Source organism: Ornithodoros turicata, unplaced genomic scaffold (genome assembly GCF_037126465.1).
Source record: "Ornithodoros turicata isolate Travis unplaced genomic scaffold, ASM3712646v1 ctg00001048.1, whole genome shotgun sequence".
NCBI lineage: Eukaryota > Metazoa > Arthropoda > Arachnida > Ixodida > Argasidae > Ornithodoros > Ornithodoros turicata.
In genome coordinates this window covers 172,258-199,845 of record NW_026999447.1, presented here as the reverse complement: position 1 = coordinate 199,845, position 27,588 = coordinate 172,258, and the positions used below count along the sequence as shown (strand labels likewise).

Here is a 27,588-nt window from a genome sequence, read left to right as displayed (position 1 = left end):
TACATGCTGAATTTTAAATTTTTGTTTTGCTGCCCATGTGTTCAGTGTATTACAAATTGCGTAATGCAAACAACACTTTGTTAATTTCAAGCTTTTTGCTCCCATCCAAGATATTCCTGTCCTGAAGGAACCGCCCCTTCGACACCATAAATATTCAGTAGGTTTCACTCTGGCAGGCCCTGCCACTGCAAATTTCCTGAATTGAAACCCTTCAAACTGTGTCATAACCTTAAATACGTCAATATTTTTGCAAGTAGTTTACATGCTGGAGGACACTCCTCCTGCAGCTAAGGCAACTACAGAGAGTTCCAAGAGGCCGAAGGTAAACCTACAGCTGCATGAGTTTGATCAACAGTAGTGCATTCTCAAGAAATAATTTTCTTCTTATAGCATATATGTGCATGCCTAGTAACTGAAACAATGACCACAGTTCCGCAACGAGTTTTAATTCCTGAGGGTGTACACTGTAGAGGTGGGTTAGATCTACAACAGTTAATACAAGGTATTATATACTATGAATCAGTGATGGCCACTAAGTACTTCTACTATAACTACTAACTACTTTGCAATGGAGTAGTTTAACTAGTAGTTCAACTACTTTTCAGGCAGGGTAGTTAAAACTACTTCTTTAACTACTGCAGTGTAGTTTAACTACATCTATAACTACTTAATGTTGTCCATCAACACCAATCCCATTCAATAGCGTTCTAAGACCCCTAAATATAAATCACAAGCAGTGATATAGAAGTGAAGATTTAGTACACAAGCACGGCACAATTGCTCTGCACCTCCGTTCTCATCAAACAAGTAGCTCAAGGTAAAAATCGGAAGCACAGCCATGCCGTAAAGCTTGCGGCAAAATCGGAAGTAGTTGGCGCCTGCAGTAACCTAACTACTGTAGCCAACTACTCGAAATAGTAGTTTAACTAGTAGTTGCACACTACATTTCTGCAAGTAGTTGATAACTACTTTTTAACTACAATCAGGTAGTTTAAGTAGTTAACTACTGGCCATCACTGCTATGAATACCTTTAAAAATCTCATGTGACACATATGCTTTTACTTTTTGGAGGTGCTGCGGTGATCGAAGTTTGTGGGCACTGCTCAGGTTTTGCACCCATTTCTTGCGTATGTCGAGGCAGCTGTGAAGGAGAGAACATTTGTTAGGTTGCAACTAGTTAAAAATAAATATGTTGTTTAGTAAAAGCATCGCATAAATGTTTAAAACATCAGTTTAAAACAGGGTTTACAATCTTGATATCTTTTAAAAATTTCAACATTTAAACGCTGTTGTAAAAGAAATTATAGCTTCATCACTAAGACACAATGCTGGGCGAAGGGGTCTAAGGTGTATATAAAGCTCTTTGAAGTGATGTGTTCCATGATGTGAACATGTAAAGAGAATGTACAAAATTGAGAGAGGCTCACCACAGTGCGTGCACTGGGGTGGTTCCTCCTCGTACAGTAGGAACCCGTGAATGAGGAACATGATACTTATCTGTAAGCTCGATCGCATCAGACGATGACACAGGTGATGCTCGATGACACAGACGATCCTCTGGGTAGCCCCCGTGAGGAAACCTGTATTGAGGGACCACACTGCTGCAAATAACACGACAAGATACAAATTATTATTATCGCAACAAGCTGACAACATAGCGCAGATACAAAGGCGGTATCCAAGTCACACCACACCACCGTTACGTAGGATTCTTTGTCACAAATCAAACCAAGGCACAAAATAATACCAATACAAGAAAAAGGGTGACTATCTTGGTCTTATTATGACGTAATACTGAACTTATACGCGAAGGTGGTTCAAAGAAATGACTGTGCACTTGCTTCCGTAGAGAACACTTGGTACAGTGCTAGCAATGCATGCAGAAAAGCGCTCGAGTGCTCGCACATATTGATGACACCACTATCAGTGTAGTGTAACATGTTCTCTCCAGCATGTTATGCACTCAAACTGTATTTGCCGGCGGGTAAAATGCAAGTGGGTTCGATTGAACCTCGGAAGAGCGATCAAACAACTTGCACCCAGTGCTGGTTTTGGACAAAAAAACACTTCATAATTGTCAAATAAATGTACAGAATGGACGCCTATTTATTCCTTGATAAAGAATGACTCACCTGTAGAAATTTCGGCCCGGTATCATTGCCGGTACGGTTGGTACGACCGTAATTGCAAGAAGTTGCCATGATCGCTGCGGCGACTGTTTTGGGTACAGTAAGATGGCGGCCGGTTGCCGCACGATCGCGCTCCCTATCCGCGATCCAGCCTTTTACAATCGAGATCAGTGGCTTCGCGGCTGTTTGTCTTCGATGCTGATGACGATAGCGGCTGCTGGCTTACATTCTAATGTGATAGTTTAAACTCTACGTGTGCTTAATCGTTGCAATATGTAATGAATATCCTGTTCTGGTTCTTTTAAAACATATTTTAACTACAATGCCGCGCAAGCAAACCTGTAAATATATGAATGTGATTTCTAAATTATTGCATGTACAGAACTCCCGCCAGGGGATCTGGATTCTCCTGTGCCGTTTGCGCGCGTCCGCTACACGCTCTGCAGCTTGAAATAATGTTTACCGGGTCGGAATCAATTACAAGGTGTCCCTGTGCTGCGTTAGCGGCAGAGCATATAGGTATAGGAACATGTCCGCCCGCAGTTTCACTGTTTATTGTTCGGTGAAGAACCACAATGTACACGAAATGTCTGCCACTTCTCAGCAAGCTATGAGCATGACTTCTATACTTCTGAGCAAATTCCATCATAGAATGTCATTGGGAAAACACTTGAAACAGAATTTCCAAAATTCTGAATAGGAAACGTACAGTGAACGTTACGGCAAAAATGTTAAGGCCACGTTTACTCATCAACGTTGTCATAACGACTCTCCATGTGAAATTCGTAACGTTGTGCAGGGAACGTTGCAAATACGACTTTTTGTTGGCAACGTTCCGCTCACATTGAGTACATTGCTGCAACGTTCCGACAACTTTATGTGCTACCTGGGTAGTAAGAACAAATGCCGTTGATCGCATGATTGTAGGTGGCATAGTTTCTTCATTAGAATGCAACGGCACGTTTTCTGGGACACGCTGTGTGTTGCTGTATTCCGACATAAAGCGCATTATTCAGGTTATGATAGGAACGTTACTCAGGTAACCTAAAATGAGTGAGATTTGTGTGTGTATATATACGTGTCTGTAAGTGTAAGTGTTCATAAGCGTGAACTCCCAATACGAACATAGCACAGCTCTCTTGGTGTTACCTTCGACCATAAGCTGGCATTGATACCACACATCAAACACATCAAATAGAAGTGTCAGCAAATCAAATCTGAGTCACCATGGGCTCATGAACACACCGGTGTAATATGAGCAAAATAAGATTGACATGATGTCGAACAGTTGCAAATTGCTGTTCCATCTTACAAATTTGTCATGCACGTCTAGGTATTTTTCATATTTTTTAAATATTTCCACATGTTTCATATTCAACGTGCTGGACATGTTAATGTGCAACCCCTGATATCGAATCAAAATCTGAGTCAGCATGGGCTCATGAACACACCGGTGTAATATGAGCAAAATAAGATTGACGTGATGTCGAACAGTTGCAAACTGCTGTTCCATCTTACAAATTTGTCGTGCATGTCTAGGTATTTTTCATATTTTTTAAATACTTCCACATGTTTCATATTCAACGTTCTGGACATGTTAATGTGCAACCCCTGATATCGAATCAAAATCTGAGTCAGCATGGGCTCATGAACACACCGGTGTAATATGAGCAAAATAAGATTGACATGATGTCGAACAGTTGCAAATTGCTGTTTCATCTTACAAATTTGTCGTGCACGTCTAGGTATTTTTCATATTTTTTAAATATTTCCACATGTTTCATATTCAACGTGCTGGACATGTTAATGTGCAACCCCTGATATCGAATCAAAATCTGAGTCAGCATGGGCTCATGAACACACCGGTGTAATATGAGCAAAATAAGATTGACATGATGTCGAACAGTTGCAAATTGCTGTTTCATCTTACAAATTTGTCGTGCACGTCAAGGTATTTTTCATATTTTTTAAACATTTCCACATGTTTCATATTCAACGTGGTGGACATGTTAATGTGCAACTCCTGATATCGAATCAAAATCTGAGTCAGCATGGGCTCATGAACACACCGGTGTAATATGAGCAAAAATAAGACTGACGAGATGTCGAACAGTTGCAAATTGCTGTTCCATCTTACAAATTTGTCTGCACGTCAAGGTATTTTTCATATTTTTTAAACATTTCCACATGTTTCATATTCAACGTGGTGGACATGTTAATGTGCAACTCCTGATATCGAATCAAAATCTGAGTCAGCATGGGCTCATGAACACACCGGTCTAATATGAGCAAAAATAAAACTGACGAGATGTCGAACAGTTGCAAATTGCTGTTCCATTTTACAAATTTGTCGTGCACGTCTAGGTATTTTTCATATCTTTTAAACATTTCCACATGTTTCATATTCAACGTGGTGGACATGTTAATGTGCAACTCCTGATATCGAATCAAAATCTGAGTCAGCATGGGCTCATGAACACACCGGTGTAATATGAGCAAAAATAAAACTGACGAGATGTCGAACAGTTGCAAATTGCTGTTCCATCTTACAAATTTGTCGTGCATGTCTAGGTATTTTTCATATTTTTTAAACATTTCCACATGTTTCATATTCAACGTGGTGGACATGTTAATGTGCAACTCCTGATATCGAATCAAAATCTGAGTCAGCATGGGCTCATGAACACACCGGTGTAATATGAGCAAAAATAAAACTGACGAGATGTCGAACAGTTGCAAATTGCTGTTCCATCTTACATATTTGTCGTGCACGTCTAGGTATTTTTCATATCTTTTAAACATTTCCACATGTCAACGTGCTGGACATGTTAATGTGCAACCCCTGATATCGAATCAAAATCTGAGTAAGCATGGGCTCATGAACACACCGGTGTAATATGAGCAAAAATAAAACTGACGAGATGTCGAACAGTTGCAAATTGCTGTTCCATCTTACAAATTTGTCGTGCATGTCTAGGTATTTTTCATATTTTTTAAACATTTCCACATGTTTCATATTCAACGTGGTGGACATGTTAATGTGCAACTCCTGATATCGAATCAAAATCTGAGTCAGCATGGGCTCATGAACACACCGGTGTAATATGAGCAAAAATAAAACTGACGAGATGTCGAACAGTTGCAAATTGCTGTTCCATTTTACAAATTTGTCGTGCACGTCTAGGTATTTTTCATATCTTTTAAACATTTCCACATGTCAACGTGCTGGACATGTTAATGTGCAACCCCTGATATCGAATCAAAATCTGAGTAAGCATGGGCTCATGAACACACCGGTGTAATATGAGCAAAAATAAGACTGACGAGATGTCGAACAGTTGCAAATTGCTGTTCCATTTTACAAATTTGTCGTGCACGTCTAGGTATTTTTCATATCTTTTAAACATTTCCACATGTCAACGTGCTGGACATGTTAATGTGCAACCCCTGATATCGAATCAAAATCTGAGTAAGCATGGGCTCATGAACACACCGGTGTAATATGAGCAAAAATAAGACTGACGAGATGTCGAACAGTTGCAAATTGCTGTTCCATTTTACAAATTTGTCGTGCACGTCTAGGTATTTTTCATATCTTTTAAACATTTCCACATGTCAACGTGCTGGACATGTTAATGTGCAACCCCTGATATCGAATCAAAATCTGAGTAAGCATGGGCTCATGAACACACCGGTGTAATATGAGCAAAAATAAGACTGACGAGATGTCGAACAGTTGCAAATTGCTGTTCCATTTTACAAATTTGTCGTGCACGTCTAGGTATTTTTCATATCTTTTAAACATTTCCACATGTCAACGTGCTGGACATGTTAATGTGCAACCCCTGATATCGAATCAAAATCTGAGTAAGCATGGGCTCATGAACACACCGGTGTAATATGAGCAAAAATAAAACTGACGAGATGTCGAACAGTTGCAAATTGCTGTTCCATCTTACAAATTTGTCGTGCATGTCTAGGTATTTTTCATATTTTTTAAACATTTCCACATGTTTCATATTCAACGTGGTGGACATGTTAATGTGCAACTCCTGATATCGAATCAAAATCTGAGTCAGCATGGGCTCATGAACACACCGGTGTAATATGAGCAAAAATAAAACTGACGAGATGTCGAACAGTTGCAAATTGCTGTTCCATTTTACAAATTTGTCGTGCACGTCTAGGTATTTTTCATATCTTTTAAACATTTCCACATGTCAACGTGCTGGACATGTTAATGTGCAACCCCTGATATCGAATCAAAATCTGAGTAAGCATGGGCTCATGAACACACCGGTGTAATATGAGCAAAAATAAGACTGACGAGATGTCGAACAGTTGCAAATTGCTGTTCCATTTTACAAATTTGTCGTGCACGTCTAGGTATTTTTCATATCTTTTAAACATTTCCACATGTCAACGTGCTGGACATGTTAATGTGCAACCCCTGATATCGAATCAAAATCTGAGTAAGCATGGGCTCATGAACACACCGGTGTAATATGAGCAAAAATAAGACTGACGAGATGTCGAACAGTTGCAAATTGCTGTTCCATTTTACAAATTTGTCGTGCACGTCTAGGTATTTTTCATATCTTTTAAACATTTCCACATGTCAACGTGCTGGACATGTTAATGTGCAACCCCTGATATCGAATCAAAATCTGAGTAAGCATGGGCTCATGAACACACCGGTGTAATATGAGCAAAAATAAGACTGACGAGATGTCGAACAGTTGCAAATTGCTGTTCCATTTTACAAATTTGTCGTGCACGTCTAGGTATTTTTCATATCTTTTAAACATTTCCACATGTCAACGTGCTGGACATGTTAATGTGCAACCCCTGATATCGAATCAAAATCTGAGTAAGCATGGGCTCATGAACACACCGGTGTAATATGAGCAAAAATAAGACTGACGAGATGTCGAACAGTTGCAAATTGCTGTTCCATTTTACAAATTTGTCGTGCACGTCTAGGTATTTTTCATATCTTTTAAACATTTCCACATGTCAACGTGCTGGACATGTTAATGTGCAACCCCTGATATCGAATCAAAATCTGAGTAAGCATGGGCTCATGAACACACCGGTGTAATATGAGCAAAAATAAGACTGACGAGATGTCGAACAGTTGCAAATTGCTGTTCCATTTTACAAATTTGTCGTGCACGTCTAGGTATTTTTCATATCTTTTAAACATTTCCACATGTCAACGTGCTGGACATGTTAATGTGCAACCCCTGATATCGAATCAAAATCTGAGTAAGCATGGGCTCATGAACACACCGGTGTAATATGAGCAAAAATAAGACTGACGAGATGTCGAACAGTTGCAAATTGCTGTTCCATTTTACAAATTTGTCGTGCACGTCTAGGTATTTTTCATATCTTTTAAACATTTCCACATGTCAACGTGCTGGACATGTTAATGTGCAACCCCTGATATCGAATCAAAATCTGAGTAAGCATGGGCTCATGAACACACCGGTGTAATATGAGCAAAAATAAGACTGACGAGATGTCGAACAGTTGCAAATTGCTGTTCCATTTTACAAATTTGTCGTGCACGTCTAGGTATTTTTCATATCTTTTAAACATTTCCACATGTCAACGTGCTGGACATGTTAATGTGCAACCCCTGATATCGAATCAAAATCTGAGTAAGCATGGGCTCATGAACACACCGGTGTAATATGAGCAAAAATAAGACTGACGAGATGTCGAACAGTTGCAAATTGCTGTTCCATTTTACAAATTTGTCGTGCACGTCTAGGTATTTTTCATATCTTTTAAACATTTCCACATGTCAACGTGCTGGACATGTTAATGTGCAACCCCTGATATCGAATCAAAATCTGAGTAAGCATGGGCTCATGAACACACCGGTGTAATATGAGCAAAAATAAGACTGACGAGATGTCGAACAGTTGCAAATTGCTGTTCCATTTTACAAATTTGTCGTGCACGTCTAGGTATTTTTCATATCTTTTAAACATTTCCACATGTCAACGTGCTGGACATGTTAATGTGCAACCCCTGATATCGAATCAAAATCTGAGTAAGCATGGGCTCATGAACACACCGGTGTAATATGAGCAAAAATAAGACTGACGAGATGTCGAACAGTTGCAAATTGCTGTTCCATTTTACAAATTTGTCGTGCACGTCTAGGTATTTTTCATATCTTTTAAACATTTCCACATGTCAACGTGCTGGACATGTTAATGTGCAACCCCTGATATCGAATCAAAATCTGAGTAAGCATGGGCTCATGAACACACCGGTGTAATATGAGCAAAAATAAGACTGACGAGATGTCGAACAGTTGCAAATTGCTGTTCCATTTTACAAATTTGTCGTGCACGTCTAGGTATTTTTCATATCTTTTAAACATTTCCACATGTCAACGTGCTGGACATGTTAATGTGCAACCCCTGATATCGAATCAAAATCTGAGTAAGCATGGGCTCATGAACACACCGGTGTAATATGAGCAAAAATAAGACTGACGAGATGTCGAACAGTTGCAAATTGCTGTTCCATTTTACAAATTTGTCGTGCACGTCTAGGTATTTTTCATATCTTTTAAACATTTCCACATGTCAACGTGCTGGACATGTTAATGTGCAACCCCTGATATCGAATCAAAATCTGAGTAAGCATGGGCTCATGAACACACCGGTGTAATATGAGCAAAAATAAGACTGACGAGATGTCGAACAGTTGCAAATTGCTGTTCCATTTTACAAATTTGTCGTGCACGTCTAGGTATTTTTCATATCTTTTAAACATTTCCACATGTCAACGTGCTGGACATGTTAATGTGCAACCCCTGATATCGAATCAAAATCTGAGTAAGCATGGGCTCATGAACACACCGGTGTAATATGAGCAAAAATAAGACTGACGAGATGTCGAACAGTTGCAAATTGCTGTTCCATTTTACAAATTTGTCGTGCACGTCTAGGTATTTTTCATATCTTTTAAACATTTCCACATGTCAACGTGCTGGACATGTTAATGTGCAACCCCTGATATCGAATCAAAATCTGAGTAAGCATGGGCTCATGAACACACCGGTGTAATATGAGCAAAAATAAGACTGACGAGATGTCGAACAGTTGCAAATTGCTGTTCCATTTTACAAATTTGTCGTGCACGTCTAGGTATTTTTCATATCTTTTAAACATTTCCACATGTCAACGTGCTGGACATGTTAATGTGCAACCCCTGATATCGAATCAAAATCTGAGTAAGCATGGGCTCATGAACACACCGGTGTAATATGAGCAAAAATAAGACTGACGAGATGTCGAACAGTTGCAAATTGCTGTTCCATTTTACAAATTTGTCGTGCACGTCTAGGTATTTTTCATATCTTTTAAACATTTCCACATGTCAACGTGCTGGACATGTTAATGTGCAACCCCTGATATCGAATCAAAATCTGAGTAAGCATGGGCTCATGAACACACCGGTGTAATATGAGCAAAAATAAGACTGACGAGATGTCGAACAGTTGCAAATTGCTGTTCCATTTTACAAATTTGTCGTGCACGTCTAGGTATTTTTCATATCTTTTAAACATTTCCACATGTCAACGTGCTGGACATGTTAATGTGCAACCCCTGATATCGAATCAAAATCTGAGTAAGCATGGGCTCATGAACACACCGGTGTAATATGAGCAAAAATAAGACTGACGAGATGTCGAACAGTTGCAAATTGCTGTTCCATTTTACAAATTTGTCGTGCACGTCTAGGTATTTTTCATATCTTTTAAACATTTCCACATGTCAACGTGCTGGACATGTTAATGTGCAACCCCTGATATCGAATCAAAATCTGAGTAAGCATGGGCTCATGAACACACCGGTGTAATATGAGCAAAAATAAGACTGACGAGATGTCGAACAGTTGCAAATTGCTGTTCCATTTTACAAATTTGTCGTGCACGTCTAGGTATTTTTCATATCTTTTAAACATTTCCACATGTCAACGTGCTGGACATGTTAATGTGCAACCCCTGATATCGAATCAAAATCTGAGTAAGCATGGGCTCATGAACACACCGGTGTAATATGAGCAAAAATAAGACTGACGAGATGTCGAACAGTTGCAAATTGCTGTTCCATTTTACAAATTTGTCGTGCACGTCTAGGTATTTTTCATATCTTTTAAACATTTCCACATGTCAACGTGCTGGACATGTTAATGTGCAACCCCTGATATCGAATCAAAATCTGAGTAAGCATGGGCTCATGAACACACCGGTGTAATATGAGCAAAAATAAGACTGACGAGATGTCGAACAGTTGCAAATTGCTGTTCCATTTTACAAATTTGTCGTGCACGTCTAGGTATTTTTCATATCTTTTAAACATTTCCACATGTCAACGTGCTGGACATGTTAATGTGCAACCCCTGATATCGAATCAAAATCTGAGTAAGCATGGGCTCATGAACACACCGGTGTAATATGAGCAAAAATAAGACTGACGAGATGTCGAACAGTTGCAAATTGCTGTTCCATTTTACAAATTTGTCGTGCACGTCTAGGTATTTTTCATATCTTTTAAACATTTCCACATGTCAACGTGCTGGACATGTTAATGTGCAACCCCTGATATCGAATCAAAATCTGAGTAAGCATGGGCTCATGAACACACCGGTGTAATATGAGCAAAAATAAGACTGACGAGATGTCGAACAGTTGCAAATTGCTGTTCCATTTTACAAATTTGTCGTGCACGTCTAGGTATTTTTCATATCTTTTAAACATTTCCACATGTCAACGTGCTGGACATGTTAATGTGCAACCCCTGATATCGAATCAAAATCTGAGTAAGCATGGGCTCATGAACACACCGGTGTAATATGAGCAAAAATAAGACTGACGAGATGTCGAACAGTTGCAAATTGCTGTTCCATTTTACAAATTTGTCGTGCACGTCTAGGTATTTTTCATATCTTTTAAACATTTCCACATGTTTCATATTCAACGTGGTGGACATGTTAATGTGCAACTCCTGATATCGAATCAAAATCTGAGTCAGCATGGGCTCATGAACACACCGGTGTAATATGAGCAAAAATAAAACTGACGAGATGTCGAACAGTTGCAAATTGCTGTTCCATCTTACAAATTTGTCGTGCATGTCTAGGTATTTTTCATATTTTTTAAACATTTCCACATGTTTCATATTCAACGTGGTGGACATGTTAATGTGCAACTCCTGATATCGAATCAAAATCTGAGTCAGCATGGGCTCATGAACACACCGGTGTAATATGAGCAAAAATAAAACTGACGAGATGTCGAACAGTTGCAAATTGCTGTTCCATTTTACAAATTTGTCGTGCACGTCTAGGTATTTTTCATATCTTTTAAACATTTCCACATGTCAACGTGCTGGACATGTTAATGTGCAACCCCTGATATCGAATCAAAATCTGAGTAAGCATGGGCTCATGAACACACCGGTGTAATATGAGCAAAAATAAGACTGACGAGATGTCGAACAGTTGCAAATTGCTGTTCCATTTTACAAATTTGTCGTGCACGTCTAGGTATTTTTCATATCTTTTAAACATTTCCACATGTCAACGTGCTGGACATGTTAATGTGCAACCCCTGATATCGAATCAAAATCTGAGTCAGCATGGGCTCATGAACACACCGGTGTAATATGAGCAAAAATAAGACTGACGAGATGTCGAACAGTTGCAAATTGCTGTTCCATTTTACAAATTTGTCGTGCACGTCTAGGTATTTTTCATATCTTTTAAACATTTCCACATGTTTCATATTCAACGTGGTGGACATGTTAATGTGCAACTCCTGATATCGAATCAAAATCTGAGTCAGCATGGGCTCATGAACACACCGGTGTAATATGAGCAAAAATAAAACTGACGAGATGTCGAACAGTTGCAAATTGCTGTTCCATCTTACAAATTTGTCGTGCATGTCTAGGTATTTTTCATATTTTTTAAACATTTCCACATGTTTCATATTCAACGTGGTGGACATGTTAATGTGCAACTCCTGATATCGAATCAAAATCTGAGTCAGCATGGGCTCATGAACACACCGGTGTAATATGAGCAAAAATAAAACTGACGAGATGTCGAACAGTTGCAAATTGCTGTTCCATCTTACAAATTTGTCGTGCACGTCTAGGTATTTTTCATATCTTTTAAACATTTCCACATGTCAACGTGCTGGACATGTTAATGTGCAACCCCTGATATCGAATCAAAATCTGAGTCAGCATGGGCTCATGAACACACCGGTGTAATATGAGCAAAAATAAGACTGACGAGATGTCGAACAGTTGCAAATTGCTGTTCCATTTTACAAATTTGTCGTGCACGTCTAGGTATTTTTCATATCTTTTAAACATTTCCACATGTCAACGTGCTGGACATGTTAATGTGCAACCCCTGATATCGAATCAAAATCTGAGTAAGCATGGGCTCATGAACACACCGGTGTAATATGAGCAAAAATAAAACTGACGAGATGTCGAACAGTTGCAAATTGCTGTTCCATCTTACAAATTTGTCGTGCATGTCTAGGTATTTTTCATATTTTTTAAACATTTCCACATGTTTCATATTCAACGTGGTGGACATGTTAATGTGCAACTCCTGATATCGAATCAAAATCTGAGTCAGCATGGGCTCATGAACACACCGGTGTAATATGAGCAAAAATAAAACTGACGAGATGTCGAACAGTTGCAAATTGCTGTTCCATTTTACAAATTTGTCGTGCACGTCTAGGTATTTTTCATATCTTTTAAACATTTCCACATGTCAACGTGCTGGACATGTTAATGTGCAACCCCTGATATCGAATCAAAATCTGAGTAAGCATGGGCTCATGAACACACCGGTGTAATATGAGCAAAAATAAGACTGACGAGATGTCGAACAGTTGCAAATTGCTGTTCCATTTTACAAATTTGTCGTGCACGTCTAGGTATTTTTCATATCTTTTAAACATTTCCACATGTCAACGTGCTGGACATGTTAATGTGCAACCCCTGATATCGAATCAAAATCTGAGTAAGCATGGGCTCATGAACACACCGGTGTAATATGAGCAAAAATAAAACTGACGAGATGTCGAACAGTTGCAAATTGCTGTTCCATCTTACAAATTTGTCGTGCATGTCTAGGTATTTTTCATATTTTTTAAACATTTCCACATGTTTCATATTCAACGTGGTGGACATGTTAATGTGCAACTCCTGATATCGAATCAAAATCTGAGTCAGCATGGGCTCATGAACACACCGGTGTAATATGAGCAAAAATAAAACTGACGAGATGTCGAACAGTTGCAAATTGCTGTTCCATTTTACAAATTTGTCGTGCACGTCTAGGTATTTTTCATATCTTTTAAACATTTCCACATGTCAACGTGCTGGACATGTTAATGTGCAACCCCTGATATCGAATCAAAATCTGAGTAAGCATGGGCTCATGAACACACCGGTGTAATATGAGCAAAAATAAGACTGACGAGATGTCGAACAGTTGCAAATTGCTGTTCCATTTTACAAATTTGTCGTGCACGTCTAGGTATTTTTCATATCTTTTAAACATTTCCACATGTCAACGTGCTGGACATGTTAATGTGCAACCCCTGATATCGAATCAAAATCTGAGTAAGCATGGGCTCATGAACACACCGGTGTAATATGAGCAAAAATAAGACTGACGAGATGTCGAACAGTTGCAAATTGCTGTTCCATTTTACAAATTTGTCGTGCACGTCTAGGTATTTTTCATATCTTTTAAACATTTCCACATGTTTCATATTCAACGTGGTGGACATGTTAATGTGCAACTCCTGATATCGAATCAAAATCTGAGTCAGCATGGGCTCATGAACACACCGGTGTAATATGAGCAAAAATAAAACTGACGAGATGTCGAACAGTTGCAAATTGCTGTTCCATCTTACAAATTTGTCGTGCATGTCTAGGTATTTTTCATATTTTTTAAACATTTCCACATGTTTCATATTCAACGTGGTGGACATGTTAATGTGCAACTCCTGATATCGAATCAAAATCTGAGTCAGCATGGGCTCATGAACACACCGGTGTAATATGAGCAAAAATAAAACTGACGAGATGTCGAACAGTTGCAAATTGCTGTTCCATTTTACAAATTTGTCGTGCACGTCTAGGTATTTTTCATATCTTTTAAACATTTCCACATGTCAACGTGCTGGACATGTTAATGTGCAACCCCTGATATCGAATCAAAATCTGAGTAAGCATGGGCTCATGAACACACCGGTGTAATATGAGCAAAAATAAGACTGACGAGATGTCGAACAGTTGCAAATTGCTGTTCCATTTTACAAATTTGTCGTGCACGTCTAGGTATTTTTCATATCTTTTAAACATTTCCACATGTCAACGTGCTGGACATGTTAATGTGCAACCCCTGATATCGAATCAAAATCTGAGTAAGCATGGGCTCATGAACACACCGGTGTAATATGAGCAAAAATAAGACTGACGAGATGTCGAACAGTTGCAAATTGCTGTTCCATTTTACAAATTTGTCGTGCACGTCTAGGTATTTTTCATATCTTTTAAACATTTCCACATGTTTCATATTCAACGTGGTGGACATGTTAATGTGCAACTCCTGATATCGAATCAAAATCTGAGTCAGCATGGGCTCATGAACACACCGGTGTAATATGAGCAAAAATAAAACTGACGAGATGTCGAACAGTTGCAAATTGCTGTTCCATCTTACAAATTTGTCGTGCATGTCTAGGTATTTTTCATATTTTTTAAACATTTCCACATGTTTCATATTCAACGTGGTGGACATGTTAATGTGCAACTCCTGATATCGAATCAAAATCTGAGTCAGCATGGGCTCATGAACACACCGGTGTAATATGAGCAAAAATAAAACTGACGAGATGTCGAACAGTTGCAAATTGCTGTTCCATTTTACAAATTTGTCGTGCACGTCTAGGTATTTTTCATATCTTTTAAACATTTCCACATGTCAACGTGCTGGACATGTTAATGTGCAACCCCTGATATCGAATCAAAATCTGAGTAAGCATGGGCTCATGAACACACCGGTGTAATATGAGCAAAAATAAGACTGACGAGATGTCGAACAGTTGCAAATTGCTGTTCCATTTTACAAATTTGTCGTGCACGTCTAGGTATTTTTCATATCTTTTAAACATTTCCACATGTCAACGTGCTGGACATGTTAATGTGCAACCCCTGATATCGAATCAAAATCTGAGTCAGCATGGGCTCATGAACACACCGGTGTAATATGAGCAAAAATAAGACTGACGAGATGTCGAACAGTTGCAAATTGCTGTTCCATTTTACAAATTTGTCGTGCACGTCTAGGTATTTTTCGTATTTTTTAAACATTTCCACATGTTTCATATTCAACGTGCTGGACATGATAATGTGCAACCCCTGATATCGAATCAAAATCTGAGTCAGCATCGGCTCATGAACACACCGGTGCAATATGAGCAAAAATAAGACTGACGAGATGTCGAACAGTTACAATTTGGAGTTCCATTTTACAAATTTGTCGTGCACGTCTAGGTATTTTTCATATTTTTTAAACATTTCCACATGTTTCATATCCAACGTGCTGGACATGTTAATGTGCAACCCCTGATATCGAATCAAAATCTGAGTCAGCATGGGCTCATGAACACACCGGTGTAATATGAGCAAAAATAAAACTGACGAGATGTCGAACAGTTGCAAATTGCTGTTCCATTTTACAAATTTGTCGTGCACGTCTAGGTATTTTTCATATCTTTTAAACATTTCCACATGTCAACGTGCTGGACATGTTAATGTGCAACCCCTGATATCGAATCAAAATCTGAGTCAGCATGGGCTCATGAACACACCGGTGTAATATGAGCAAAAATAAGACTGACGAGATGTCAAACAGTTGCAAATTGCTGTTCATTTTACAAATTTGTCGTGCACGTCTAGGTATTTTTCATATTTTTTAAACATTTCCACATGTTTCATATCCAACGTGCTGGACATGTTAATGTGCAACCCCTGATATCGAATCAAAATCTGAGTCAGCATGGGCTCATGAACACACCGGTGTAATATGAGCAAAAATAAGACTGACGAGATGTCGAACAGTTGCAAATTGCTGTTCCATTTTACAAATTTGTCGTGCACGTCTAGGTATTTTTCATATCTTTTAAACATTTCCACATGTCAACGTGCTGGACATGTTAATGTGCAACCCCTGATATCGAATCAAAATCTGAGTCAGCATGGGCTCATGAACACACCGGTGTAATATGAGCAACAATAAGGCAGACAACATGAAGTTGCAAACCGGTGTTCCGTCTTAGAAATTCGTAATGCACGTCTAGGTATTTTTGATATGAAATATTATAATCATCAATGATGATAAGGGCTCATTCGATGCAGAAGCATGGTCTTTGATGCAGATATGTGGGGATATGTGAGATGTGCAGATAGGCCAGGGGTAATTGAAGACGTTGACGTAGATCAGCTTATCCTTGATTTTGTCAGTTGCTCCAGGTGTAATGACATGAATAGAAAGCCTTCACTTATCACGTTGACAACCTCCTGCCGCTTGCGGGACTGGATAGGGAGAGCTTTCTTCAGCAGTCTATCCAAGTTCTGATATTATGACGAAATGCCCAAGTCTGAAATTTTGCATAACGTACCATGAAACACACATTTTTATATGCAAATAAAAACCTGCACAACAAAAACAAACCTTTCAACACCTTTCAGGAGAATACAACACCATGTGTACGTGACGGATCGAAACATGTTCTCCCTTGTGCGCACAACACATGCTGGTATTGGCGAGCAGTGGCTACACACACACCTGCAATGTTTGTACAATTTAGAATGGTGTCACGATCAGGCGGAACATATATACGCAAAAAAGTGCGCTTTTATGGATGAGTCTTACCCGTCAATCGATTCCGGATCATCCACTACTTTCACTGGCTAACCACGTTGTTGTGGCAAAGGGTCAGTAGCTAAAGGTTCATCGACGTCCCCGGTTCTTCAATCGATCGGCGCCGATGAGCTCATCTTCACCGCTTAGTGACGGACTCGTCACTATTGCTAAATTTGCTATCAGACATTACGACGTCGCGCGTGACAACGTCCAAGCGCAAAGCTCATACACCTCCGACTGTATTGTGCATTGCGCTTCTGTCGCCCAATGGGCGACCTGCCACCATAAATACCATAAACACGTCACATGTGACGTTGCATGAGAGGGAGTTGAATCCAGCTGCGACTTCCGTCGTCTGCTGTCACGGCATATTCCTTCAAATTTGTCGAAAACCACTTCGTTGTTCTGGTTGAAACTTCGCGACTGTGTTTCAGTAACACTCTTGAATATAATTTCAGCTAAGTTTCGGAATCGCTCGATCTGTACGAGACCGTCCCTTTAATATATTGAAGATAGTATCACATTAATCATGGGGAGCGGACAAAGACACACTGGTGGAAATTTACAAGTCCGCTGTACGTCCAATACTTGACTATGGAGCTGCAATTTATGGATCAGCTAGACTATCAGCGTTGTAAATTATTGACCCCATACAAAACCAAGCTCTCCGCCTGGCGACGGGAGCATACCGCACCACTCTAGTGAAGAGTATGCAGAGTCAGGCGTTTGTAGGCTTAGAAGGCGAAGGCAATTCCTTTCTTTCATGTACGCAGCGAAAATAAGGAGTCAACCAGAAAACCCTGCACATGAATGCATTACTGAAACCCGATATAAAAGACTCATGGAAAATAAACCAACAGTAATTCCGCCATTAAGTATGAGATTGGAACAAGATGCCGAACAGGTGAACTTCCTGGAATTCCAGAACTCCCTCTTTGGAACTGTTGCCGATACAGCTCCGTTGGAGAGAACCAAATATGACAAGAAAGCAGTCAATCCACATGTCATCAAACAAGAATTTCTTGCCATAAAGGACATGCAGTTACGGGAAACACGATGAATTTTATACTGATGGTACAAAAGGCAAAACTGGCGTTGCGTGTGCTTCCGTTGCTTGTACATTCAAGAGATTGACGAAATTAAATAAGCTTCGCAGCATTTTACTGCAGAGCTGTATGCGATTAATATGGCGTTAGACACAAAGGAACACAGTGTTAATTGGTCTATCATATATACGGGCTCCTTGAGATCACTTTTAGCTATAACGTCCACCAGGCAAACAATTATTTGGTGAAAAATATCCAACATAGTGTACTCACACTTTCGACGATGGGACATGCAGTGAAATTTATGTTGGTTCCAAGTCACATAGGAATTAAAGGAAATAAACTTGCAGACCATGAGGCTGCACGGGCACTTTTTGGGAATATCACGGAACAAAGAATTCTGCTGCGTGACTTCAAAAGAGCAGTGCAGAAAGCTCTGCATTGTGACTGGCAGAGGAACTGGAATGCGCAAGTCACAAACAAGCTATACATGATAAAGCCAACATTGTCATCGACAAACGTTTCTAGCAGAATGGATCGCAGAAAAGAAGTGACCTTGTGCAGGTTGCGTGCAGGTCACACGTTTCTTACCCATAGATATCTCCTTAAAAGAGAGGACCCGCCCGCTGCGAATCCTGCCCCCCGATGACATCCTCAGAGTACTTCATTTCTTGCTGATATGCCCTGTATATGAACGGAATGCACTTTAAACAGATATACGATATGCTCGTTCCACTTCATCCTGCGCTCCTCATAGGAGAACCGCTTGTGGATTTTGACTGCGTATTAAGCTTCCTTAAAGACATCAAGCTTATTTATTTATTTAATGTTTTGTTTTAGCCTACATAAGAAGCTGGAACCAGTAACAAACATTGAGTGCACGTGGCTTGACGAGGTCACTGGTCCCATACAGCAGCTGCAGCGTAACATGCACTTCAATAATAATACAAAGAAATAAACAACAATCAACAGCAACAATACTACTAAACACGACAGAAACAATGTCACGAAGCGAAATGGGTGGGCGAGTCGTCGAATAAACAGTGAACGGTTTATTAGACTACTTGGTAGCAAAACACAAGAGTGATAGCTCTCTGAACACAACTGAGTCCAAAGAATGAATGCTCCAGCTTGGAGCGCACAAGCATTTAAGCGTCGCGCCGAAAAGTCTAGAAACAGCACGTGCGTTTGCCAGGGAGCAGGCGATGTGTCTGGAAGCTTCATGCTTCTTCAGCATGTGCCGGGATGAGATGTACCGTTTCGTGCCTGCCCTGGAAGTTCCGCGATGATGATTCGTGGCAATAATGAACTTTGATACACTATAGACATCCTCCCAAAATAGAATAAAAGTCAGAACAGCACAGAAGAAAACAGAAAAAAATACAACTTTGCAACTCAATAATGAAACTACAATACACTAAGACAGCTCACAGGTTATATATTCACTATGTAGAGCAGGGAAAAAATCGCTATTTGAAATAATAACGAAAGCTAATCGTGGTAATTGAGAGAATATTTAAAAATGGTATGCCTGGAACATTGTGACAGTTCCTGTGTGGTTGAATTTAAAAGTGCCGGAGAAGAGTGTGCCATAAATTGTTCTACATCTTGGAACAGTCCATCTTTCATGATGCCGGGATGGATAGAGGTGCTTTAGGAATCAAATTTGCAATATCATTAAATACTAAATTACTATTTAGATTGCGGCCCTATAGCCTAATGATGCTTTGTAGTCATACAACTGGGTTATAGGAATAAGATTCTTTTTAAAAAACGCCCATATGTGGTGTGATAAGACATTCCCTCAACAATGCGAAGGAACTTTTAAGTAATTCTTCTAAGCCAGTTTTGTCTTTTGCCCCATACCAGAAAACAGTAATTTACATGGGAGTATATCATGCAATGACACAGTAGAAACAAAACCTTTCATGGAAGTAAGTGTGTGTTCCACTAAATCATTCCAACAGCAGGAGATACTTTTGAACGCACGAAATCAATATGTTGTCGCCAGCTCAATGGTTTAATGAAAAAAAAAAAACACCTAATGTTTTAACAGATTCGACCACATCTACGTAGTCCCCTCCCAGAAGAATTGGGGAGCACAGACTCGCATTCTTATTTTTTGGTTGAAATAAAATTAGTTAGGTTTTACGTACATTGATTTTCAACTTATTTTCAGACCAGATATATAATCGGTGCAAAACATCATTGGCTTTCTGTACAATTTCTTGACCATTATCACCAACAAAAAACAAACTAGTGTCATCAGCGTAAATAATAAGCTGGTTACTGGACATATGTTAACGATGTCATTTACATAAATAATAAAGGCCCTATAATGCTTCCCTGGGGTACCCCGCACGTGACATTCTTAATAGAAGAACGACTATTGTTGATAAGTACACATTGTTGTCGGTGTTCCAAGTATGAGCTAAGAAGAGAAAAGCATACACTCGACAAACACACCCAGTGTAAGCTTTCGATTTTCAAGGTTGCTAAGAATATACTTTCTGTTTTAAGAGCGCGTTTAAGAGAGAGTTCAGTTGATCTTTGTCTACGACACCCGTATTGTGAGGCTGTGATAAACGATTTTTTTTTCAAGGAATCGTAATAGCCTGTTGTACCTGATTCTTTCCAGGTTTTTTGAGAAAACTGGAAGTATTGAAATAGGGCGGTAATTGGATAGATCATTCACATCACCACCCTTGTGTAAAACAAACCTTAGCAATCTGCAGTTGCTTTGGGGAAACACCAACTGTGAAACAACGGTTAAATATATGTGTCAAGTAAGGTACTATGTCGCGCAGAACATGTTTTACCGGTGCAATCTGCATATTAAAGTAATCCATCCATGTTTAGTGTGGAAAAGGCAGATATTATTTCGGTGTCATCAACCGGAAGGAGGAATATTGACTGACTAGAATTATACGGAAAATCATCAGACATTTGTCGGTTAACTGTCATTGTTGTGGGAAAACAAACTCGTTAGGTAAGAGTTCAAACACTCTGCCATATCAACACCGTCTACTATTTCTTCATGCCCCGTGCCCGTTTGTGCCCCTGTTCAACTGCCTATTCAGGTTGTTCCATATAATATTTGAATGCTTAGTTGGCTGGGTATTGCAAAACAAGTTAAGGTAATAGTTCCTTTTTGCATATTTTTTAAAACCTGTTTTCGTCACAACAGGAACACGTGATGTATATGCGGTCAAGAATGTCGACGACGATCCCAATGAAGCTTATGATGCACAGAAAACACGAAATTCCAGTCAATGTTGTTAATATCATTTTGGAAAGCTCGCAGTCTGTCTTCTGTGGCAAGCTGTAATGTTTCTTCTTTGGCCTTTTGTGCAATCAAGCATACCGGTATATGACCACTAACGTCTCTTGTTACAACACAGGTCTTTAACAATGACATATCATAATTCGTTAGAAACAGGTCAAGTAGAGTGTTCTGTAACACTAGTAGGTGTAGAAATTCTGTTATAAAAACCATATCCACTGTATAACATTGCCAACTGTTTTTTATAACAGTTTGACGCCATATCAATATTAACATCTCCGCCTAAAAAAAAACCTCATACTTTTGCTGGGAAACAAACATGAAGTATTCATCCAAAAAAGTGAGCACCGAAAGGGAATTTGCCAACTACCGATGATCGGCCGGCCATCGGCAGTCGGTGGGCAAACGACTTCGTCTGCCAAGAATGTCTGAAACAAGCATGGGCCAATGTCGCTAACAGAGTATGTTGGCCCACGCACGCTGGCCCCACAACACGGCCTGACATCTTGCCGCCATGTCGTTAAAGCCTTGGCATGCATGATCTGGCCAACATCCGGTGGTCATCAGGAAGAGATTCACCGAAAATAACGCACAGCCGCTCTTTTGTCTGTAATAGCAATATACAGGTTGTATGCTATAAAAAGTCAGTCACATTTTCGCGCGTGGCGCGATACCTACTTGACAGACAGACTTCCGCTGCCGCGGAATGAAGAAGTTACGCCAGGAAACCCTACAAAAAAAAGTCGTCGATATCAGGCACTGCGTCACAAAATAAATACGGCCACGCAAACTTTCGTCTTCATGCATTTCCTATGCGCTATAACGGCGTCAACACGCCAGTCTGCCGATAGTTGCTTGTAGCTTCCGCATGGGGCGCTAGTGACGTTGAATCCGAAACAAACTCATGTGGGCGCGTATTTCTGTTATGCACGATACGTGACCTCGGCGTTCTTTGGGGTTTTATTTGAGGATTGAGGTTTTCGTCGGTATTTGAAAGGCATTATAAGCATTAAGTTACGCCAAATAAATGATAATTATTTTCTTCGCGTTGTTCTTTTCAACATTTTGAGGCAACAAGACGTTGCAATTTACTAAAGTTGATGAAGGGTTTTTCCGTGACGCTGCCTCTGCGTATGCTTTTGGGTGGCCCTGCGAAGGGCCGTTGTGACGCTGATTTGGTCGTCTAGGCACGTGGCCCCCAACATTCGATGTGCCGTCCTCTGGATGCGATGCACCGTTGCAAGGGCTTCGGGTATGCCGCAAACACCGTCTCCAGCACTTCTGGATCAAGTGCGCGGACAGCGCTCTCTATTCTGTCCTTTAATTCCTGTACCGTTGATATGCGACCTGTGTACATCTTCGACTTCAGGTATCCCCACAGGAAAAAGTCACACGGCGTGAGGTCCGGCGACCGGGCAGGCCATGTCATCGTCCAGGGAACGTTTCTGAGAGCCACTTTTTGACTACTGTGGCGAAGTGAGGAGGTGCACCGTCTTGCATGTAAACGCACACCTCTTTTTGCATATGTAAAGATTTCCAACTCCGGTAGAAACTCCCTCTTTAGCATCCTCAAGTAATTCTTTCCCGTTACGGTGTCATCAAAGAAAAAGGGCCCGACGACATCTTCGCGCCACAGGCCACACCATACGGTCGTCTTTGGCGACTGCACTGGCTGCTCCACTAGCCAATGAGGGTTTACTGACGACCAGTATCGGCAGTTGTGCCTATTAACGTGGCCGCTAGTGTGGAAGGTTGCCTCGTCGCTAAACAAGAGGAACTGCAGGTGCGCCGGGCTTTCTCGTATCCTGGAAAGCTCATCTTTGCAGAATCGAACTCTGCGAGCGTAATCGTCTTCTGTTAGGGCGTGCACCACCTGCATTTTGTATGCGCGGAACGCATGACGCCTCAGGATCTTTTGAACCGTTGACACGGAAACTGTGAACGGCCTTGCTGCTCTCCTGATGGACATCCGAGGAGAAGCCTCGTACGACCCTATGATGGCCTGGCGGTCGTGCTTTTTATTCTCTACAGCACCACATCCCACAAAGCGGCGTGCCCATCTTAAAATTGTCCTGTCAGTTGGCGGACGGCGACGAAATCTTTGACGAAATTTGATGCGCATTTGCTGGAGGCTTCGGAGTTCTGTGTACAAAAGTACCACCTGTGTACGCTCTTGAACCGTCAACTGGCGCATAGCAGAGCACAAACTATACAAATATGGCAGAAACAAATTGAACACGAACGAATATAATAACAGGAATAATAGAGTTCAATGAAACTGTATGGAGGCACAAAATGAATGAAATAAAAACGTTAGAAGGGCGGTTAAAAGTGTCGTTCTCGCAACAAAGCAATGGCAAACAGACTGTCGTCTGCTAAAAGGAGGAGCAGAAATGTTTCGCTAGGAAGCGCCTTACAAACCGCAACTTGCGTAGAAAATATCTAAACCAAATCATATCAAGCTTTATCTCAATGAGTACCACGGGTACGTATCGTGCATAACAGAAATACGCGCTCACATGAGTTTGTTTCGGATTCAACGTCACTAGCGCCCCAAGCGGAAGCTACAAACAACTATCGGCAGACTGGCGTGTTGACGTCGGTATAGCGCATAGCAAATGCATGAAGACGGAAAGTTTGCGTGGCCGTATTTATTTTGTGACGCAGTGCCTGATATCGACGATTTTTTTGTAGGGTTTCCTGGGGTAACTACTTCACTCCGCGGCAGCGGAAGTCTGTCAAGTAGGTATCGCGCCACGCGCGAAAATGTGACTTATAGCATACACCCTGTATATCACGAGATTTCGCAAGGCAGCAATGACCGATTGCCCACGGTTGGCAAAAAGTCGGATGACAACTGAATTGCGACCTCTTCGGCCAGTCAGTGTTGGCGTAGTGTTGCATAGTGATAGGCAGAGCGAGGTTTGGCAAGCCGTCGGCCAGGGGACAGATCCGTACCAAGACACGAGCTCGTTGACCGAGCACTTGTCAAGCACGTCTAGGTTGGCAGGCCAAGCTCTTGGCAAGCTTGGTCCGATCTCGGTATGACGCCTTGGGGAGAGAGTAACGCGGAATCGTGTAGCAGTGCATACGTTCGACCTTCAATAGGCCAAGTGAATGTCTCAAATCAAAAGCAGTAAAAAACAGATACGCTATCTTCATGGTCAGTTAATACCACAAGCAATTTTCATTTCAGTGTTGCTTGTGCACGCATCGAATTAATAAACCTCATCCTTCGTTTTGACTAACAGGCAAACAGGACTCTCGGATTTGTGGAAGCTCGCGAGACAACCTATGTATACCTGTTCTTCTTCAGGAGGGAAACGCAATTGCTTTTCTTTGTGAGCTGTTTGATTCTAGTGGTCTCGGGCATATTGCGACCTTTTATGATTCTCTCTATACTTTTTTGCACTTTGAAGTGCCGTGTCCAGTGTGGGAAATTTGTGTGCTTTGGAACGGCGTGCTCACTGTTCGTTGCGGGAAATACGAACAACAATGAATGATAAATCGTTACCCTACGCCGCAAGACAATTGAGAATGAATGACGTCCATCCAACGTCGGGTCTGCTGCTCTATTGAGTGTGTGACCCATAGTTGGCCCACCAATAAAATAGATTGCTAGCCAAGGTGAAGCCAGGGAGACCCCGAGCTGCAACCGATCTGTTTTATGCTGGCACTACATTGGCCCTATGTCGTTTAGGCGGGCCATGTACGTTGGCCCAACCTCCAGCAGTGCCGGGCAGCAAGTCGGGCCGCGTCAGGTCAATGTCAATCCCCGACCTTGGCCCGGTCACTTTTACGTAGGTCGACAACTTTTAGTCCGTACATTGGGCCGACTTTGTGCCGATGTTGTTTTTCCCCTTGAGACAATGATCACACGTTACTTGATGATTTGCGGTAAAGGACAGTAAACATAGATTGGTTACAACGGACACGGAGAACTTCAAAATCATCAGTATTCAGGAACCAGTACACAATCACGACCTCCACCCCCTCTCCTAGATCTCTGATTTAGATAGAATGTCTCATATCCCTCTAAGCATAACAAATGGTCTTCACATTGAGACCAAGTTTCAGTGAGCATAATAACATCCAGAGTACAACTTATATTTTGGAAAAGAGCTTCAAGTTTGGCACGTTTGCTTCTTATGCATTGTACATTTAAATGTAGAAGTCGACTAACACTTTGATTAGGAAAGATATGACTGACTTCCTGTGGTAGTACATACATAATATATGAACTAAAACGACAGATAACTTGTTCTGAATTTCAAAATTTTCTGTATGTCTGCCGTTTTGCTGATACGCATAAGACTGACACCGTCTTGTTTTCGAACATATGTGGTGCCGTATTTATGCCAGATATACTGATATCCGAGCTCCCTCGCGCGCATTCTTGCGTCATAGTACAGCTTACGGTTCATTTGTGTCATGTTTTCGTCAAGTTATATTTCTTGATTCATCACACATGTTGTCCGTAACCTTGTTTTTCTTTCCATCCATAAATCTCGAGTTCTTCTACTCAAGAATTTTGCTTAAGATTACAGGCACTTTGTGTGGTTTTGTTGGGATCCTGTGTTTTGCCTCGACATCTACTGCTGTGGGTATAGGCAAGTCAAGAGCCCTCGCCACTTCCCCAACCTTTTCCATTAGATTTTCCTTTGTTTCATAGGGAAGCCCATATATTTCTACAATATTGCGCCTGCCATACTGGTCAAGGTGATTGACCTGCTCTTTCATGTTAGTACTTCTGAACTAGCGTGCGACTTATTCGTTATATCAACACGTTTCTTTGGGTTTTTGATTTCTTTGTTTTATTCAGATAGTTGCTTCAGAACTTCATCATACTTATCACACATAATCTGAACTGATGCCTCAACATTCTGAATAGTTTCTTTCAGAGTTAACAATTCATCTACTTTATCCTTTAGTGGCAGAAACATTTGAAGCATCATAGAAATTTCATTAAGCTTACCAGTGTTTTCGAACCGCCAGATACGTCAGAAGCATCATGAATATTTTCAGTATCAAATCTGTAGTGCTCATTGCTTACAGCATACACATATCACTTTGAGACATTTTGTTCACTATCACAAGAGCAGTCTGCAGCGTAAAAAGAAATTCACACACTTTATAGGTTAGAGATACCTTCTCACCTAGGAATTACAGTAGATTATTAGTCGTACAATTATGCAGTTCGCTGCTGACTGCGTGAGCTCCTTGTTGCTTGCAGGTTTTATTGAATTCCCAGATGGCGTCACTGTATTCAGCAGAGCAGGTCAACAAACACGTGTTGATTACGCAGATTATGTCGTGCCAATAATTGGTAAATGTAGTGCAACGTTATCAGCCGCACACATGAAGATTTCTTCTGGGTCCGTGTAGCCTAGAAATTACAGTAGATTATTAGTCGTACAGTTCTGCAGTTCGCTGCTGACTGCCAAGCTTTTCCAATACATCTGACCCCAGTGGTAGTTCAGTAGATAAACTTAGCTCTGAACACTGAACCCGCACGAACAGGGACGCAGGCCCTCTCCTGAGTGTGCTCCAATGTTCATCAGAACAGAGAAATATTGGTGACACCCTCCCGTGGAGCACCCTTGGAATCCCTTCGGGGTAGAGGGCTGGGTGATCCCCTCGCCAGGAGAACCGCCCAAGTTTCGTACAGAGGAATATTAGCAACTCCCTTGCCTGGTGTTTCTCCGCAGCTCAGTGCCATTAATGTGCTCAGTTACTTCGTCCATCTACCTTGAATACATCACGCATAACGCCTTGTCCATACATTGTCCACTATATATCCTATAAGGGAGCACATCCCTGTGGTTCAATGTTACGGACAATGACGTGACCCGTTATCTGACATTCAGTACGTGTACACATTATTAAATATTGCAGGGAAAACCGACGATATGATATTTTAGTAAAACCACAAGACATCACAGTGACGAAGATACACCTACATTCCATTGTACGGCGTAGCTTGATCTTCGATATCCTTGCGCTCGTCACCTCTCCGTCGCTCGTCATCTCTCCTCGTGAATACCCGGGCTCCACAGCGTCCCAGCAGCCCTTTTGCACAAGCGCTGCTTTAACTCTAATAGACCAAGCATGATAATTCTTCGAGATCAA

At 40.8% G+C, this 27,588-nt stretch overlaps 1 protein-coding gene and 1 long non-coding RNA gene across 3 annotated transcripts in view; one reads left to right on the top strand and one right to left on the bottom strand.

The window, feature by feature from the left end:
* The window catches only part of LOC135376166 (uncharacterized), an 86,420-nt gene that overhangs the window by 47,686 nt on the left and 11,146 nt on the right, over positions 1 to 27,588 (top strand). Inside the window, exon 1 of one of the 2 annotated variants that reach the window (XM_064608762.1) lies at positions 24,064 to 24,201. The exons of the other annotated variant lie outside the window; for it this stretch is intronic. The gene's annotated coding sequence lies outside the window, so the exon portion shown is untranslated. Of the gene's footprint in view, positions 1 to 24,063; positions 24,202 to 27,588 lie in introns of those variants that run through there. 2 annotated transcript variants of the gene reach the window in all.
* Positions 18,978 to 22,291, bottom strand: LOC135376157 (uncharacterized). Its single transcript, XR_010417559.1, has 2 exons — positions 22,138 to 22,291; positions 18,978 to 22,066 (listed from the first exon to the last, which is right to left on the bottom strand). It is a non-coding gene; the product is annotated as an uncharacterized LOC135376157 (long non-coding RNA).